The sequence below is a fragment of the Microcebus murinus genome, chromosome 17 (genome assembly GCF_040939455.1).
Source record: "Microcebus murinus isolate Inina chromosome 17, M.murinus_Inina_mat1.0, whole genome shotgun sequence".
NCBI lineage: Eukaryota > Metazoa > Chordata > Mammalia > Primates > Cheirogaleidae > Microcebus > Microcebus murinus.
Genome location: NC_134120.1, coordinates 37,515,356 through 37,522,855, shown reverse-complemented (window position 1 = coordinate 37,522,855; position 7,500 = coordinate 37,515,356). Strand labels below are relative to the sequence as shown.

At 38.6% G+C, this 7,500-nt stretch overlaps 1 pseudogene; it reads right to left on the bottom strand.

The window, feature by feature from the left end:
• Window positions 1–552: 552 nt before the first annotated feature.
• LOC105881096 (ADP-ribosylation factor-like protein 6-interacting protein 1 pseudogene) lies at window positions 553–2,719 on the bottom strand (annotated as a pseudogene).
• Between the last annotated feature and the right edge of the window lie 4,781 nt (window positions 2,720–7,500).

Genomic DNA, 7,500 nt, shown 5'->3' with positions numbered 1-7,500 from the left:
ATACAAAACAAAGTAGAAGAAATAATACAGTACTAAAACTGCAAAAGCAGGCTGGGCGCGGTGGCTCACGCCTGTAATCCTAGCTCTCTGGGAGGCCAAGGCGGGCGGATTGCTCGAGGTCAGGAGTTCAAAACCAGCCTGAGCAAGAGTGAGACCCCGTCTCTACTATAAATAGAAATAAATTAATTGGCCAAATAATATATATAGAAAAAATTAGCCGGGCATGGTGACGCATGCCTGTAGTCCCAGCCACTTGGGAGGCTGAGGCAGAAGGATCGCTTGAGCCCAGGAGTTTGAGGTTGCTGTGAGCTAGGCTGATGCCATGGCACTCATTCTAGCCTGGGCAACAAAGCGAGACTCTGTCTCAAAAAAAAAAAAAAAAAAAACAAAAAAAACTGCAAAAGCAGTAGAATTCAGTAGAACAGGTATACACACAAAAAATCTAGGTAGGAAGATGGGTTTATTTACAATGAAGAAACAAATGTAAAATTAAGGCAGTTTTCACATGAAGCATTAAAAAAATCAAACATATGCTACAATGGGTACCATCATTTATAGCAATATTAAAATTGGGGGCATTTAACACTTAATAGGGACAGATATACCACAAGGTACAGTTTTTACAGTATCAGTGCAATAAATTCAGAAACTATATTATAGTTAATCAGTTTAAAAATTGTTCCCAAATATGTCACATTTTTGGCCCTCAGAGGTTCATTCCTACAGATTTCAACTACTCTAAATTTCTCGCTACTGAGAAGAAAAGAATGATTATAAGAAACTTTCCAAGGAGTTACAAAATCTAAGTAGACCAGAGCCCAACTATCATCACCTCAAGTCTGCTCTCACCAATAGTCCTTGCATTTTTCAGAGAAGTTATTTAGGAAAAAAGTCAGACACCAGTATAATCACTATCTCCCATGCCAAACCCATGGGGACTGAAATGAACAGGTAATTAGCATAAAATGAGAATTTTGAGGATTACCTTTAAAGCCTTATTCTGGTCAAAAATTAATCAGGTAAGATTATTTCCTGCTGAAATGAATCTTGACTAAACAGAGAAGACTTTTGGCCTTTACTGGCTGGTTTTTTTTGAGTAAAGGTCATAGACAAAAGTCTTAACCTACTGTATATTATAGCTAAAGACAGCTGAAAAGGTGAAATTAAAAGTATGCAAGAGAATCCTAAATATAATCTTTTGGAAGTCTGCTATTAAAAAGCCTTTGCCAATTTACTAACTTGAAGTCTCAGTGCAAGGGGCCAAGAGCTCTAAGCCTCTCAGATTTTTCTCATTTGGGAGAATGGACCAATGTTTCCTACAAATTGCTAAGTTTTGTGCAAGGAAGAAACCTACACACACTAGGGCATGGAATTAGTTTCCACTTATTCCATGGGGATTCTTCTCCCATGACAAAGAAACAGAATGAGGAATAAATCTTAATTGGTCTCTTCATCAGAAGTGGTAAACTTGGTTTCTATATTTTTGAAATCAGACAGTTTTTTAAGCAGACTATGAAAGCAGACAGTAGAATCAACTTTCTGTAGCCACAGACCACAACCTTGTAACTAACTAAAGCAAAGATCCACTTCAACAATTATCCAAAGTCACTTTAACTGTACTAAAGGATAAAGTCCACTGCTATATTATTTTAAAGGAAGGTGCCTAAAAGTAAGAATTCCATTAATGCTGGGTAAGAAAAATCAAAAGAAGTCATACTCACTAATGAGTTTTCCATATAAGGCCAACTGATGAGAATGCACCCAACTACACTTGACATGAAGACACTATGCACAAAGGCATATTTGGTGTGTCTGAATTTCTATTAACTGTGCACAGAGTGAGGGAGAACAAAGAGCTATTTTTTTAAAACATTTTAGTATCCAGACAGTATAGTAGAAACTGTTCCCAGGGACAATGTACACTCCATTAATCACACTGAAGAAAGCAGATGAATTATTCATTTTTCTTTCCTTTTTGTTTGAGAGGCTCATTTATGTCCTTTTTGGCCATTCCAATGTATTTCAAAATGATTCCATGTTGGGTAAGTCCAGGAAGCAACACTAAAAAAGTCACTATCAGGTAGGTGAGAAGCAGGTTGTGGACTTGTTGGTCCACCTAAGCAACCGCAGCAAGATCGTGGTCATGAAGTACATTTTAGATTTTTCTTCTTTTTGTGTAAACAGGTGTTTCCACAAGCCCACAGCTCTGCGTCGAATTTTTACTAGATTGCTGCAGATTTCACGGAATCTTTGCTATTGTTTGGTGGTCCATTTATTGAAGCCAAAAATTCTAGATGCTAGAATGGGAACAATGTAGTCAGCCAAGCACAAAAACAGGAAACAGCGGATAGTAGACCATCAGAAACACCAAATAAACCACACCCATGATGGGAGGTGGAAACCAGGCTCTTTCCCATCTGAGGACTTTTTCTGTCATCAGCATCACTTCCTCCCCATCCTTGAGCTGCTCTTCCAGATTGCAGTCTCTGCAGCCAGCAGGTTGGTGCTCCGATCACCTCCCTCTGCCATGGTCCCTGAGATGCTGTCTCAGCGAACGTGAGCCACCCTCCAACTCAACCTGCCCCCTGAGAACCACGCAGCAGTCCCAGCGCCTGAAGTTCTTTATTAGCTACATTAATATTTAGTATTGGTAAGTCTTCTTGGTTAATTGACTACTTTACATAAGTATGCGCACTGTCACTGCTCCTATTCAGCATAATACTGGAGGTCCTATGTAGCATAATTAAGGCAAGAAAAAGTAATAAACGGTATAAGATCATAAAGAAAAATCGATATGTCATGGCAGATATTATGTTCTACATCGAAAAATTATTTTTTATCATAGAAAAAATATTTACAACAATAGAAAAAGAGTTCCACAAGTTTACTAGATAAAAGACCAATATACAAAAAAAAAATCAATTGTGTAACAAATAATTAGAAAATAGACATTTTAAGACATACATCTTTCAATAGCAATAACATATATGAGATTATTGGAATATATATAGCATAAAGTACATTATATACATAATTTTTTAATATGGAAGTCCTCTGGGGAGAAAAATTACAAAACGCCACTGAAATTTGAAAAAACAAATAAATGGAGAAATATACCTTGTTTATGGACTCAGCACTGTAACTATGGCAGTTCTTTCCAAATTAACCTATAAATTCAATGTTAAGTTTTTTTTCTTTTTTTTTTGAGACAGAGTCTCACTTTGTTGCCCAGGCTAGAGTGAGTGCCATGGCGTCAGCCTAGCTCACAGCAACCTCAAACTCCTGGGCTCAAGCAATCCTCCTGCCTCAGCCTCCCAAGTAGCTGGGACTACAGGCATGCACCACCATGCCCAGCTAATTTTTTATATATATTTTAGTTGGCCAACTAATTTCTTTCTATTTTTTTATAGTAGAGACGGGTTCTCGCTCTTGCTCAGGCTGGTTCCGAACTCTGACCTTGAGCAATCCGCCCGCCTCGGCCTCCCAGAGTGCTGGGATTACAGGCGTGAGCCACCACGCCGGGCCTATGTTAAGTTTAAGACTATAAGCCTGGTGTGGTGTCTTATGTCTGTAATCCTAGTGAATCAGTGAGGCTGAGATGAGAGGATCATTTAAGTCCAAGAGCTCAAGGTTGCAGTGACCTATGACTGCGCCTGGGTGTACTCCAGCCTGGGTGACAGAACAAGACTCTGTCTGTGGGGGAAACAAAAAGCTTAAGGTTAAGAATATGAAGAATCACAAAAGAAAAAAAGGGCAGATTTAACTACTTCAAAATATATTTATTTTATTTTATTTTACCTTTTGAAACGAAGTCTTCAGGTTAGAGAGCAGTGGCATCAGCCTAACTCACAGCAACCTCAAATTCCTGGGCTCAAATGATCCTCCTGCCTCAGCCTCCTGAGTAGCTGGTACTATAGGCATGTACCACCACACCCAGCTAATTTTTCCTATTTTTAATATAGATGGAATCTCACCCTTTTTTATTTTATTTTATTCTATTTTATTTTATTTTATTTTATTTTATTTTATTTTATTTTATTTTTGAGACAGAGTCTCACTCTGTTGGCCAGGCTACAGTGCCATGGCATCAGCCTAGCTCACAGCAACCTCAAACTCCTGGGCTCAAGCGATTCTCCTGCCTTAGCCTCCCAGGTAGCTGGGACTACAGGCATGCATCACCATGCCCTGCTAATTTTTTCTATATATATTTTTAGTTGGCCAATTAATTTCTTTCTATTTACAGTAGAGACGGGGTCTCACTCTTGCACAGGCTGGTTTTGAACTACTGACTTTGAGTGATCCTCCCATCTCAGCCTCCCAGAGTGCTAGGATTACAGGCCTGAGCCACCATGCCTGGCCTACTTCAAAATTTAAATCAATTATTCGCCCAAAAAAAGTAATAAAAATTTTAAAACAAAAACAGGAAAAAAGATGTATCATAAATGTAACAAAAAGTCAACATGTTCCTTAGAGAGTTCTTATAAAGCCTTTTACTTCTTACATACCTCTCAAATCATTCCCATTTCTTCTTTCCATCCGCACAACTTTTTTTTTTAATTCTTCAGCTGAAACAGCAGAAGGTGATTATTGTATACTTGTGACACTCAGCCACAACTGAGAACAGAACTAGTTCAGAATGTCAGGTCTAGGGCAAAGGACCAATAGGAGCTGTTTTGGTATGAGCAAGATGGGTCTCTTAGAGGTGGCATTGGGGATCGGATGGTGATGAAGTTCTAGTTCCACTGAGAGGCAATTTCCAGACAGTAGCCTGCAGTCCAGCAACTTGTACCAGTGTCCCCAGTCTCTGGAATTACATGTTTCTGATCTTATGGCCTTCACATGTGCAGAAGTAAGTGGTTTACTTGGACCTCTGCCTCATCTTTCTTCTTTTGGGCTTCAGCCTACACATTCGCTTCTTCCTCCACTTGGCTCTCATGGCACGGAGGTTTCTAGAAAGATCCCTCACCTCAATTTTTCAGTGGCCAATTAACTACTCTTCTAACCTCTACTCTCACCCAGCTCCAATTCCATTCTCCAAAATGAACACTTCCAAATGCATATCTAGATATGTGACTTCCTTCCATAAAAATTTTCACTGACTCTCCATAGCCCAAATTCCTGGCATGACATATTAGGGTATGTTTTGACTTTGCCTTTGTTTTCCTGGACAGTCTTTCCCCCCTGTAAATGCAAAGGTTTAACCATATTTGAAACATTTGGATTCTCTTGAATCTCTTTCTCTCTTTTTTTATCAGCTCCCTTTAATTAGAATGCATTTTCCTTGAGGGTTTAGTTATAGAAAAATTGAGACTAGCTCTAAATTACTCAAGTATAATGCAGGGGAAAGTAAATTCTCACAATATAGACATTTCATAGACTCCAAGAACAGGAATTGAAACATACGAACAAAAATAGAAATGCTGGAGCCAAAGCTACTTCCTCAATCAGGGTTCTTGTTGTCGTATTGTCCATTTTATCTCAGCCTCTTTGCTCTTATGCAGTCAGTGCTTTTATCTGTCTGTCTGTCTCTGTCTCTCCCTTTCCACCATGTCTTTTCTTCTTTCCTTCCCTTCCCTCCTCCTCCTTTTATATACACACATGTACACACACACACACACACACACACACACACAACCCTGACATTCTCTCTTTACTCATTTTGCACCATATTGACTGTTTCTGTCCAAACCCTAACTCTATATGATATAATAAAATATTCTCTCTGTTTCTCTGGTTTAATTTATTAAGACAAATAAAAAGATTGCTGTTTGCAAAAAAGTATAAATAAATGAAATTGATTATTATAATATTTTATAAAAGAAAAAAAAAGATTGCTGTTTTTCAGTATCCATTCTTGCTTCAGTTAGCCTTGGTTAGTGATAAATAAGTCAGGTACTATTGCACGTATTATGGGAGGGGCAAGTAATGAGCGGGATATAAAATTTTCCTTTAATTTCACCATCACTTCTTCATCATACTCGTCTCACCTGTAATTCTTATTCTTTCAATGTTCAGCTCAGTGTCACCATCTCATGAGATAGACTTCACTGGCCTTCATGTCTAGAGGTAAGGTGTCCCTCTACATGTCATAGAATATGCTAATATAGAATCATTTTCACTGTAATGTAATTATTTGGTTTTTTTTTTTTGAGACAGAGTCTCACTTTGTTGCCTAGGCTAGAGTGAGTGCCGTGGCATCACCCTAGCTCACAGCAACCTTAATCTCCTGGGCTCAAGCAATCCTCCTGCCTCAGCCTCCCAAGTAGCTGGGACTACAGGCATGCGCCACCATGCCCAGCTAATTTTTTCTATATATATTAGTTGGCCAATTAATTTCTTTCTATTTATAGTAGAGACGGGGTCTTGCTCTTGTTCAGGCTAGTTTTGAACTCCTGATCTTGAGCAATCTGCCCGCCTCGGCCTCCCAGAGAGCTAGGATTACAGGCGTGAGCCACCGCGCCCGGCCTATTATTTGTTTTCTTATCTGTTCCCTCATCTGAACTTTGAGTCTTTTGAGGGCAAGTACAGAGTAGACACTCATTTCATCACCCTCATAAGTCAAATGAGTAAAGGAAATAAAGAAAAAAATTACAGGAGTTTTAGATGGTGGATCTTTAAATGAATGCCCTACTTTTGAAAAGCAATTTGGTAGCATGTATCAAGAGCTATGAAAGTGTTCACAATCCTGCTTGAATTGATTCCAATATGAAAAGTTCATTTCATTTAACAAGTATTTACTGAATACTTGTTATATGCCAGGCACTGCTCTAAACCCTAGGGTTTAGGACAAGGTCGACCGAGAACCGCCGTAATCGTATCATGACTATCATTAGGTTGAATTATATGGGCTGCTCTCCATGGTTCTGAACCACACATGCCATTAAGACTCAGCCTAGTTCACTGTATTCTGTGTAATCTTTCACCAGAGTTGTGAAGTTGAGTAGGGAAGAAAGGGTGATAGGAGAGAAATGGAGAAAACAGAAGAAGAGAGATCATTACAAAGGCATAGGCATATAAAGACTCAAGTAGAAAAATGAGATTTATTTTGAGATTATTTTCATATAGTTCCAGCTAATAGCAAAGATATGACAACCAGCCCATACATAAACACAAAAGAAACAACTGAAGAAAAATTACAGAGCAAGCAATGCAAAGCTGTGCCAGACTTAAAATGAATAAATAAGTTCAGGCATATGAATACCAGAAGATTTAGAAATGTGTTAACTGAAGTGCCACCATCTGTTGGGTGATACTAAATTACTGATGGTAAAATTTTGTGGACAATTAACATGATGATTCAATTCAAATGAAATGAAATGTTTTATGAGTTATCTCTTTAAAATCCCCACCCTTTGGGGGAATTAAAACCTGCATTCCTTCCTGAGGACAGTAATCAAAGGGCTGAAAACTCATCTTTACTGTTTGTTTTCTAGTATCTTAAACCACAGGAGATGGCAGGACGGAATTGTCTGGAAAGGGGTCACAGATTGTTGTCAATGG